The sequence below is a fragment of the Pangasianodon hypophthalmus genome, chromosome 2, assembly GCF_027358585.1.
Source record: "Pangasianodon hypophthalmus isolate fPanHyp1 chromosome 2, fPanHyp1.pri, whole genome shotgun sequence".
Taxonomy (NCBI): domain Eukaryota; kingdom Metazoa; phylum Chordata; class Actinopteri; order Siluriformes; family Pangasiidae; genus Pangasianodon; species Pangasianodon hypophthalmus.
This window is the reverse complement of record NC_069711.1, coordinates 27,522,624-27,535,524: the sequence shown is the minus strand read 5'-3', so window position 1 is coordinate 27,535,524 and position 12,901 is coordinate 27,522,624. Positions and strand designations below refer to the sequence as shown.

General features: G+C 37.0%; 1 protein-coding gene across 1 annotated transcript in view; it reads left to right on the top strand.

Moving 5' to 3' along the window:
- The first annotated feature begins 360 nt into the window (after positions 1 to 360).
- tmem198b (transmembrane protein 198b) overlaps positions 361 to 12,901 on the top strand; it is a 28,884-nt gene continuing 16,343 nt past the window's right edge. The window contains exon 1 of the mRNA XM_026933175.3: positions 361 to 849. The gene's annotated coding sequence lies outside the window, so the exon portion shown is untranslated. The remainder of the gene's footprint in view (positions 850 to 12,901) is intronic.

Genomic DNA, 12,901 nt, shown 5'->3' with positions numbered 1-12,901 from the left:
AAAAAAAGAAACACTGAAAACATGTATGTTTAAAAGAACTGAGTTTTGTGTAAGAAATTTTGTCTGGCTTTATATTAATTTTTTTTTAATATTAATGTTGTATATAATGTGACTGTGCTCAAGAATCTTGTTCTTGCAGCACTGAATAAATAAATACAAAAAAAGGGTCATGATTAGTGAAGGTGGTTCCAACCATAATGCAAGAGGTCTAACAGGAACAATCTTAGACAATTCGAAACATTAACAATGTAATACCAGTGTCAGTACATCGTGTACATGTAGCTGTGAGTAATTTCTTTAGTAGACTACACTAACACTCCATCGGGTAGGAAGTAGCCTAGCGCCTGGAACTGCACTACATCATCCTGTGACCCCCGCGCGTTTGAGTGAAATGGTACGTTCCAGACCGAGCTAGGTAAAGAGCATAGTTATGCGTGTGGAGGACCACACAAGCGCAAAAATACTGTTAGTCTAACGAGGTATTTACGCGTTTAGCATCGTTTTTTTGGACAATGTAGTCAGTTTTAATGTGTAAAATGCACAGTGTAATGTAAACCCGCTACTGTCCTGGTGCTGTAAATGCGCTGTCGGGTGAACTGGAGCGGAGACTGTAGTGAAAACAGTGGTGAAAGCGGATAGAGAGGAAGACGCGGGCGCCTCGGCAACTTAGCCAGTGATTTGTTATTCCAGCGTCCATCTTTAGCTCTTACTGACAGAACTGTGAAGTCGGGTTGAAAAGGTGAGGCTCGCCAGAGATGATGCCGAATTTGGCGGTTGTGCAAAGCCGCAAAAGCGAAGGACACAGGCCGAGCGAAGGGAAGCGCAGGAGGATGCTGATTCCCTACCAGGGTGAGCAGCTTACTCTCTCTCTCTCTCTCTCTCTCTCTCTCTCTGTTCCTCATTATTCCTCATGTCCATTGTGTGTATGCTGTTTTCACTGTCTAAAATGTCTCTTCTGAGAGTTTATTATAGTAAGGTATGTTATTAAATGATATTTAGCGCCATAGGAGTCATAATAAAATAGCACAGCGTGCGTTAGCTTCATGTCGTTTAATTAACCTCCAGGGTGATGTGTCAGGTGTCAGGCTTCACTCAGACGTCATGTGGCTGCGGGAGAGGACTTCCGGTCAAAGGTAGAGCGCGCGCATACCTGTGCTAAACAATTACTACTGACATCCGCTTACGTGGAAAAGAAATGAACATAACAGGCTATCAGTATTAATGCAGTGTTACTGTCTGAATGCCAGCTGACTCCCTGTTCCCTATATATGTGCACTACATAGGGTGTATACATCTAATAAGGGATGCAGATAAATACTGGCTTCCCTTTCTACAGGAAGTCAGTATGCAGGTTGTGGCATCTCTCTCTCTCTCTCTCTCTCTCTCTCTAAAAAAAAAAAAAAAAATATATATATATATATATATATATATATATATAATATATATATATATATATATATATATAATATATATATATATATATATATATATATATATATATATATATATATATATAAAGATAATATCGGTAAGGTGATAAATTATGCCACAGTATGCTCTTCTGAGATATCATGGATACTGTGATATTATAATTTTTTTTTTTAAGTATTACAAAACTCACTGGAAGCAGCTGATGTGATATTAATATTTATGTCATCTTTAAAATTGTAAAATGTAAAAAAAATTACAGATTTTAACAAACCTTTTTCCTTTTCAATGTTAAATATTTATTTATGTATATATATATATATATATATATATATATATATATATATATATATATATATATATATATATATATGCAAAATAAAATATAACAATTAATCCTCAAATTGTGTTTTTTTTTTTTTTTTTTTGGTTAAAGCAACAGTACTGTATTTCTGGGAAATTGTTCTTCAAACTATATATCATAATACATATCGTGTATCATAGAAATGCCTTGTGATATGATTTTTTTCCATATCGCCCAGATGAGAAAGATGGACCACAAACATCACATCGTAAGCATAAAATTTTTGTGATATATATATATATATATATCATTTGTGTGACTAAAATTATATTTCCTGTAAAGCACACAGGAGAGTGTGTACTGAGGAATGGTCTCACATTCCTTGCTCTATATTCAGCTTTCTCATCAAGCATTATAGGAGACTCAGTGCTGTTATGTTGCCAGATTGTACTAAATTGCTAAATGTAGGGATGCCAATAACTGTGGCACAAGTTTTTGTTGAAAAAATATTTTTAATAAGGTGTTTTAGGATAAACTTACTTCAATTAAAGGTAGGGCTGTACAGTATATCGAAACTATTAGAATATCCCTAATGTAAATATGGCGATATGCATAGCGCAAGGGCTTGCGATAACTGAATGATTTTAATACTTCAAAAAGTTATGAAAAGTCAGCGTTTTAGATTGATGCAGATAGCAGAGAATGCTTTCTTTTCCTCAAAAAACATGAAACATGTATGTTGGTTATGTCATTTTCTAAGTCATATATGTAATGTCAGTTTTTAAGTTTAAACTGTTGTTTAATTTAAATTGAGTTTACACACTTATAGCATAATCATACAGCATATCGCATTATTTAACAAGTTATTGCATATCACATTTTTCTTCAATATCATGCAGAACTAATTAAAGGTTAGATTTCTCTCATTTTCAATCTGAGATTACACTAATTGACCATGGAGACATTGTTTTCATAAACTTTTTCCCCTAACCATCAAATTAGTAAAGTGCTGTTTGAAACATATCCTTTGGAATCCAGTCCCTCTCATCCTGACATTTAAAGTGTTTTCACATACATCAGCAGTTTCGTGGCTTGTTCCCATGTTTTGATATGATTCCAAAACAGTCTGCTTACGAGGGAACCTGTTGAAACACGCAGAGAGAGAGAACAATGAAAAACAAACCAAAACAAACGGAGCGAGGTTATCTCACTGTCAGCACAACACGCTGGTTCCTTAGATCTCTCTGTTTCTCACTCTCGTGTGATTTATTGTAGCTGTAAAACATAGTTGCCAAGCCTTGGGTGACACTCGTTTTCTAAAATTTATACCACAGTGCGGCTGAGTTCTCGAGTCTGATCGATCAGAAGGTTAATTTTCTATTAATTTCGGATTAATTTTCTATAACAGCATGACAAGCTGTGTTTTATTTGGCTATGACAGAAGTGATAACAAGAACTAACTCGTTTTGCAGACGTTCCACAACATTGAATGTAAGTATTAACAGTGAAAAAGCACAACTATGCGTGACAATAATAAAAGGAAAATTGCTATAGTTGGCAAAGTGCTGTGATATGAGAGGAATGAAACACGCTGTGTGTCAACTTCAGGGTGGTAATCTCCCCATCGAGTTTTATTCCTTACATAACCTGCATGGGTAGAAATGTGTGTGGTTTTTTTTGTTGGTCAGGAAGAGGGCAGCTGGTGGGCTGTGTGACTGTCGGCACACACTCACGCTACATTTGGTGTTTGGCCAGACTCCAAGCTCGTGACGGATGATTGCTGTTAGTACATGGCACCCTTCGACCATCAAGCCCAGTACTGATCCTGTCCACAGGCAGAATCCAACTATCCTGCTGCAAATGTACAATCCAACATACTCATTACGCTGCCCAATTAGCCGGATGTCAGGTTGATTGATCTTCAGATAACGTCTTCCTTTACTGACAAGATCCTCGATGTATATCTAGATTATGTATATTATAGATTATAGCTGTGACATGATCCGTTCTGATGCGTGATCAGGTCCCATCGATTCATGTGGTCAGTTAGAGGATTGAATTAAAGGGTCAAATCAGAGGACAGAGTGAGAGGGTCATAAAAACATGTGCTAGTTAGAGTGTTAGAGGTCAGTGAGTGGCATTGATCCACTTAAACTGAGAGTGGAAAAAGATCTACGCATTGTAAATATAACACAGTTATATAAAATTCAGAAACACATCACACATAGTGGCATCCGGATAAAACAAAGGCCACAGTTACACAGATAGAATAAAGTTGCCATAAAAACAAACTGTAATCAGAGTGCACTTCTACAGTTTAATTGAAAAGACTGTGTTACAGAGAGTCAGTTTCTGTGTACTGGCTAGCAGAGTGAAGTAGTTAAACACACACTAGTGTGTAAAAGGAATGGCTCACTAGATGAATGAAAAAGAGAAACTCGAGTGCATGTAATATTAAAAAACATTATATGAATTAGATAATATTAAGTATTTAATTGGTCCAGTTGTATTGCGATTACATTTTAGCAGTACTAAAATACGTAAAAGTTTGTTGAATGGAAAAAACAAACTACTAAACGTAGACAAACTGTGTCTGTGGACGAGCTTATTTAGAGAATGCTTATATGATGACTATAATCCTGTGCGTTTATGTCTCATGTTTACTGGTTAAAAGATGATAATTTCTCAGAATGTAGATGCTGCAGATAATTCCCAGGTCTGAAGCTGCAGTAAAAAAACAAGCCCTCAGTGCTTCAAAACCCCTCTCATGTTTTCATGTCTCCTAAATGAATCTCTACGGAAGTCTTTTCTAATTTCCGCTGAGGATGGAGACTTTTTTTTTCTTCTCCGATGTCACAGTCCCAGCTGGCTTCACAGCTTACACAAAGGTAGCTGATACACATACATAAAGCCTGTGATCTCTATAATCCCTCGAGGTGCTCACTCGGTGTTCCAGAAACTGACTTATGCTTTTAGAAAAGGTCACAACAGTGTTGTGTAAAAGAACATCTAATCTTCATCACCGTCACCCACCATGAGGTTATTCAGCAGCAACAAAACTGCAGATTGTTTAGGAGTGTGTGTGTGTGTGTGTGTGTGTGTGTGTGTGTGTGTGTGTGTGTGTGTGTGTGTGTGTGTAAGATGTGTGGAGATGTGGAGGTGTTGGACGGGCATATTAAATACCAAGAAAGTTTTGCAAATTCAAAGTCACTGTTATATAATAATGGCTGTGAGCTAAACACTTGCTAAAGCACTTAAAGCTAAACAGAGCAATGGGTCTGGAAAGATGAGAAGGAAATGATAAGTGCCACAAAGCCAACAGAAAGAGAGGAAGGGTGTGTAACATTTAGGGAGAGAAATAAAGAGCAAGTATGTTTTACAAAATGTGGCATTTATTTAAAAAATATGGACATGCTGCATTATAAAAACTACACTATATTAGCTACAGTCCAGTCCAGTGGAAAACCTCAACAGGGATAGTGTTACAAGTTAGTCTGAGTGTAAGAGGGTGAGAGACAGAGATAGATCGTAATGCCATTAATCCACCCTTCTGCTGCCCACAGCGTAAGCCACAGATACTGCAGAATCTTGTTAACTGAACACACACACACACACACACACACACACACCAGAGCTGAGACTGCAGTGCTGAAATCATGTGCAAATATTAGCACTTTAAAACCTATGTGATGGTACCAGCAGTACAATGCTTTATATTTCATAATGAATACATTAAAAAACAACATACAATACCTAGCCTAATTAGGGTTTCTGTATGATTAATCCTGGCATTTTCTGAGGTTGGGCCTCACTTATCGACAAACAAATTCATTCATAAATCATTATTTGCAGGAATGTTTATACAAGATATTGGTTTCATGGAACTTCATGAAAATCTAGTTAGTTTGGAAAAATGATTGTGTTCTACAAAATAAGGAAATCCTCATACTGTCACCCTTGATTTATAGTCTTCACATCATAGTGCCATACTTTTATTATAATTGCCATAGGTTACTGCACTGTATATTGACAAGTTTAAATAGCTTATATGTTTTTTCAGCTGCATCCTGGAATTTATTGAAAATATTGTGGGACTTCATATTCCTATTGATCACTTGAAAGATTTTGTTTTTGTTATTTATTATTCTGTGCATACATCCACTCCAAAATTTTCACACGTAATGTCTTTTGACTTTGTACTTATAAATATGTACAAAAATGTATGTATTCATAAGTATTTAAAAAAATCAGTTTAAAAACAAAATTGATAGGGAAAAAGTATTCAGACATTATATTAAAAATGTAATTCTGTAAAGGTTATGTATATCTAAACATCTAGATATAAATACTGTAGAAAAATGTTCTTGTGCAAGTTGTGTCTGGTGGCATTATACAAGACGTTGCCATTAGTTGGGAAGATTTCACTAATTTAGCTTGTCATGTTTGGAGAAAGAAAAAAATTATGGAGGAGTTTGAAACTGTGAGTCTGTCAACGGGACCCTCGTAACCTTGGGCAAGTTAAGACAATTTACCAAGACTGGGCCAAAATTGAGCCACATTGCTGCAAAAAGCTAATTAAATCTTACCATAGACATCTCAGAGATAGATTTGCCAACAACAAAGTACTAATGTTGTTAATTTGTGGTGTTTTTTCGATATCAGTTTTGTTTTTTAAACATATCTTTGTTTGAATACATACTTTTTTTTTTCCACGTGAAGTCAAAAGACATTATGCACTGAAGTATATTAAATAACAAAAACAAAAGTGTCTGAATACTTATTTCTAGTTATTCAATTAGGACAAACTTTTTATAAACATATAAAAAGGAGTTAGTGTTAGTGTGTGCCTGTGGTTGCCAGTGCGCTGTAGTGGCTGAGCTGCATTATTGTAAGATTTAGCACAAGCCCCACTTAGAATTCACGATTTTACTCTTGAGTCACTATTTTGTAGTTTTCAGATCTCTGAGAGCTTTGCCTTTTATTTAGTTTCGTAAAACAATTCAGTCAGCTGTGCTGTGAACGCACTTATTTACGAGTCATTGGCATTCATTAAAATATGCACATGAGAATGAAGAAAATCAATCTTACTGAAAGTTACTAGGTTTGGCTTCATACACATCTTTACTAAAATATTGATATAATGATGGCCCATTGTTAGTAGTCCCTTGTATATTAAATTGTGTATTTAATATATGAGAGTTATAAAGCATACAAAATGTATAGACACACTAAAATTAGGCCTAGTAGTCAATCGCACTTGTTATCCAGCATAAAAAAGATCACATGAATTAGGCTGATGACCGTTAATTTTGGCTGTTGTTCATCACTTACATGATTATTTCTGAATGATCGGAGCAGATGCTGTTTGTTTGGTTGTGTTTGTTTGTGGAAGCGAGTACTGGTGTTCAGCACCTGGTCTGAGCTCAGTCTTATACCAAAATCTCTTGTAATCTCAGTAAAGCCTCTTCGGGGTTCAAGTCATTATCAGGAGAAATTCCCAGCTGCCCCAACAGGCACCCCATCTGCACACTTTAATCATTTATTTATCATTCTGTAGTAAAACCAGCAAATCTGTTTTTATTTCTAATGTTCAAGTATCACAACTGGGCAGATCATTACTGACTGTAAAAGAAATTCCAGAAAAAAATACGTATGACAGCTCAAGAGAAGATAAAAGATATTGACCATTAAATTGTTGCTACAATGTTAGATAGCAAAAATGTAATATATTGGTGTGTTGCTAGCGTTAATTTTCAAATCAAGGTGTCCTCCTAGTGTAATGTTTTAGCCTCAGGCCTCAGAAGTTTCACATGATTTTCCATCACTTGTGCAATTGATGAGGAATGTCTATATTATAGAAACTTTCTTGAGTTACTGTACTGAGAATGAGGATTTGAAGTCAACAGTGAGAAAGACATCATCATAGATAATATGTTAGAGTGAAAAATCCATCCGGAAAGACTTGCATATTAATGTTCATAATTAACACATGATCTTCAGTGGGTTCCAAGGTTTAATTTAGAATGAAATTCTGAGCAGACTTTTGTAGTTTAAACTTGACACTTTCATTGGCACATTTCTGCTTTGGTTAACAGTTTGCTACATTACCCACGGTGCCATGTGACTACCTGCTGGTGCCAGTGCAAATTAAACTGGTTCTCTCTTTAGAACAAACAAGGTTCCAAAGCTGTAAATTTTATGCTTATATTGCCATCAATGTCATCATACTTGTCTTGTAGATTGCTAACTATCCAAGCTTAGTCTCTGCCTCATGTACCTCCATTGCATTCTGGAGCTTTGACTCCAAGGTTTGTTATCTCCACTACTTCTATTGTGCACTTCTTATTAATATGACACTGAGAAATGAAGCTCTTTCTCTTTAGTTTTTAGATGCTAACAACAAAACCTGACCATTATCCCAATGTTATCATCTTTGAGATTGTTGAAATTTTTTTCTCTCATTAACCTCCATTGTAAATGAGCTACCGAAGTGACACCAGCGCGACACACAGCTGCTAACTTCTCACAGGAATAACAAGAATACAGCACCAGCCAACAAATCAGCAACAGAATTGCTAAACACATCCGAACAATTTCACAATTTGACAAATTTAACGTGTTTCAGGGTGGAGGTTTGCACACAGACAGTGTCACTGGATCAGAATCCAGTCATTTAAATGTAAAATAGTTGTAAGAAAAACAGAGATCCACAACTAAACATGACAGTTAATGAAAGCACTGGTGTGATAGGAATAGATTGCAAAATGTTTGCAGGGAAGTGAATTGTTCTGCCCAATAACATTTGATCAATGCTTAAATATTAACAAATAAATTATTAAATAATTAGTATTAATATTTAAATACTTATTATTTAAAAGCAACTGATATTCTAGCAACATGTTTATTCCATTTTTGAAATCTATGCCACTAGGGCACAAAGCTGAATAACAAATGATACAGCTATGGCCATGCAAGTCGAGCAAGGCTAGCTTGCGATAGAAAGCCAAGTAATAGACATAACTGCAGTATCCTTTGTGGTCCAGACGATTTAGAGCCATTAAAGGCATCGAACAAACTGTTCCTAATGACTCAGTAAATCCCTGACGATGTGTGCGTGTTTAAAATGGACATCTCTGCATAAGCCTGTTTGTTCTGATTAACCCTGTTGGCAGATGGAGCAGTAGGAGACATTTTGTAGATGGGCGATGATACGTTATGAAGGAATTACATAAGCTAACTCCCTCTGATTCTCTCCATCCAGTCATTTGCATTTTTTTTTTTCATATTTCATACGGAAAATTTCCTCTCATGTCCTGCTTAGATTAGTATTCTCCATTCTCTCTCTCTCTCGCTCTCTCGCTCTCTCTCTCTCTCACTCTCACTGTCTTGCTTTTTTCATTCATGTTCTCAGTCCATTTTTATACCACAAAAATTTTCCACCCACCTCTTTACCGCCCAGGATTCTTCTGGTTGGCAGTGTTCCGATTTTGCCCACGCACACTTACACACAGAGTAGCAAATTCTGCTGTTCACAGTAGGACAGAGGAAGGGACTAGTTTCATCACACCACATTAGGCTATTTTTGGGGTGCTTGGAACGGAAAAGATGTTCTAACGTTGATCACCAGAAAGAAAAATTTGCTAATCTTTACTGTTTGGAACCTGTGGAAGTTAAAATAAATGTAAAAAGAAATGAAACATTAGTTTGCACCTGTTTGGTGTCTGAGAGTATGGTGTTATATTGGTTTAAGTCAGTGATTGAGGGTGAGACAAATAGCCACAAATTATCTTTATGGAGGAATTCAGCACAAACCAATGACTAATTTATAATCACTTGTTTAGATTTTTGGTGTGGGTTTAAACTTTTTTGGCTTATTCAATGAGTTTCTTGTCTTGTCATAGACTTGCGCTGAAATATAGTAAACCGCAGATCCCAAGAACCATGTACTTTAACCATGTACTGTTTCCCTGGGGTATAAATGAGAGGTCGCAGACATGTAAAAATCCACTTGTCCTCCATTATCATGGAAAAAACCCAAAGAACTTTCAACACAGGAGAAACAGATGGTTGTTGATGGCAACGATCTGACGCCCATGTTCGCTGTAGGGACGATACCAGCAGTAAACAATGGATTAGATATCTGAGAAAAGAAGAACAAATTCAATCTGATCCTGTAAAAAATGGTAAAGATTAGAATGAATTTAACTGAATAAAAAAGCTGCAGTTTTGTGTAAGTCATGTTTTAGCTATGTATTTTTTCTTTATTTGAATGGCTTCCAACATGAGAAGAAGGCAAGCCGGTTGAGGCAGTGTGATGCTCTGGGCAATGTTCTGCTGGGAAACCTTGGGTCCTGGCATTCATGTGGATGTTACTTTGACACGTACCACCTACCTAAACATTGTTGCAGACCAAGTACACCCCTTCATGGCAACAGTATTCCTTAATGGCAGTGGCCTCTTTCAGAAGGATAATGTGCCCTGCCACACTGCAAAACCATTGTTCAGGAATGGTTTGAGGAGCATGCCAAAGAGTTCAAGGTGTTGACATGGCCTCTAAATTGCCCAGATCTCAATCCGATTGAGCATCTGTGGGATGTGCTGGACAAAAAATTCTGATCCGTGGAGGCCCCACGTCGAAAACTTTGAGGACTTAAAGGATCTGCTGCTAAAGTATTGGTGCCAGATACCACAGCACACCTTCAGAGATCTTGTGGAGTCTATGCCTTTAGGGGACAGAGCTGTTTGGGTTGCACAAGGGGGACCTACACCACATTAGGCAGGTGTTTTTTTTTTGTGGCTGATCGGTGTTCACATGTTTTTTATTTATATGTGTGTATATATATATATATATATATATATATATATATATATATATATATATACACACATACCATTTTAAAGCTTAGCAGGTTTTAAAGGAAAAGAAATATTTGATGGGTATCGATATTGGTTGATACTCAAGGTTTCAGTATAGGTATCATTCTCAGAAAAGAAAAAGTGGTATCACTAAACAAAATGCCATCTCTAAACAATATATAAGCAGTTAAAAGTGCCAATAAGCACAGTTAGGGCCATACCAAAAGGGGAAAAAGATCACATTTTTAGGTTGTTTTTCTCTAGATTTCTAAGGTTGTCAAGTTTCAAAATCAACTGTTAAACACTACTTTCATAACAAAAAGCTGCTTGGAAATGTAGCAAGAAAGAAGCCCTTCCTGAAAGCATCTCTCAAAAATTCAGGAGTCCTGTCATACATTGACTGCAAAAGTGTTCACCCCCCTTAAAAGTTATCAGATTTTTCTGGATTACAAATTACATTTACGCAGATTGTTCCAGCCAGTATTTTTATTGCAAACCAATAGTAAAAAAAACCAATAGTAAAAAAATTATTATTTGTCAGTAGATCTTAAAAACTAAAAAAAATGCTGCTTACAGAAGTATTAAAACCCTTCAGACTAGCACTTGGTAGAACCACCTTTTGCTGCAATAGCAGCTTTAAGTCCTTTGGAGTAAGTTGCACATTGTTTTGGATGATTTTCACCCATTCTTCCTGGCTGATTTGTTCCAGGTTATTCTGGTTGGTTGGATGTTGTTTCTTTATAGCAGTTTTCAAACAGTGCCAAAGTTTGTCAGTGGGATTCTGCTATAGATTTTGACTTGTAAACCATTCTTTTTGTTTTTAACCACTCCTGCATTGCTTTGGCATTGTCCTGGCATAGACCACTTTCCTCCCAAATGGCCAAATTTCTCCCAAGTTGAAGCAAGTTCTGAGGATGAAAAGCACCCCAGAGCATGATGGTCCCACCACCATATTTCACTGTAGGGATGGTGTTAATTAAGGTATGGCCTGTGTTAGGTTTGCACCACACATAGCCCAAATACAGTATCTCGCTCTTAGAACAAAAAAAAATCCCCTCTTCACCAGGTTGCTCTTGTGCTTTCATGTGGCTCTTCTTGAGCAATGGTTTCTTTCTAGCAACCCTCCCATACAGTCCTTGATTATGTAGAGCTCTTAAATGGTTCACTTGGTGCACCTTCATTCCACTCCTTCAGAGTGACTGTTGGCCTCAATGTGGCTTCGCTTACCGGTCTCTGTCTTCTTTTTGCGAAGAGTTTTGAGAGACTGCTTTGTCTAGGTAGTGCTTGGGTAGTTTGATGCAGCTTCCACTTCCTCACTATTGATCTAGCAGTGCTTACTGGGATATCCAGATACTGGGAAGCTTAGATATAATATTACACTCTATTCCTAAGTTATGAAGTCTATTACCTTATCTTTAACTTCCACTGAATGCTCCTTAGCTTTCATTTTCACTCCTTTCCTTCAGACTGACTGTCTCTTCAATGATAGTTAAACTGAGGTGGGTTTTTTTTTTTCTTTCAAAAAGTAGGAGCTATTTTCATATTTCACAGGTCAAGGCCAATTATAGTACATAGTGTCCTCGTTACGACAGTATTTTTCATCTGGAGCTTTCGGAACATGGAAGTTGAATATTTATGAAGCAGCATTTTTCAGTCGTGGATTTTCTTTGAAATATTTGCTGATCAAGAATTTATTTTGACTTTGAACATTCACTGTGCACTTGTGTGTCAGCTTTATTTTTTTTTTCCATGTGTATATGTAATGATATACAGAAAACGTTAGATAATCAGAATGGAACAATACACTATGACACACACTGTATGCTCCATGTACAGCCAGATTAGTCAGGAATTGACCTCTTTCCAGACACGACCAAGCATGCTCACACAGAAAACTCACACTATTATGATCAGTTCAGCCAACACATAACTCAGAAACACATTTTGTACTGTAGGTGGCTTATCTCATGGCCTGTTCATGCTGGGGGAGGATGAGTAAGGCAGTCGTGAATGTGAAGAGCCCACAGATAGCTGGGTAGGAGGAAACAGCTTGCTGAGGTGGAGCAGGTGGCATGCATTGCACAATATAGCATCACACCCTGCGCAAATGGCGCACCTGTCACACACACAGATGACTGAAGACTGTACACACAGGAGCAGCACTGCACAGATTTTGTGCAATGTGATCTTTCTTTCTGAATGAGTGTAGACTTGTTTACTGACACATGGTGCACTGAGTGGTCTGGTAAGCTGACAGATACTGAAGAACTGACTGTGTATTTACTATCTAAGGCGTCATTCCATGCATAGAAG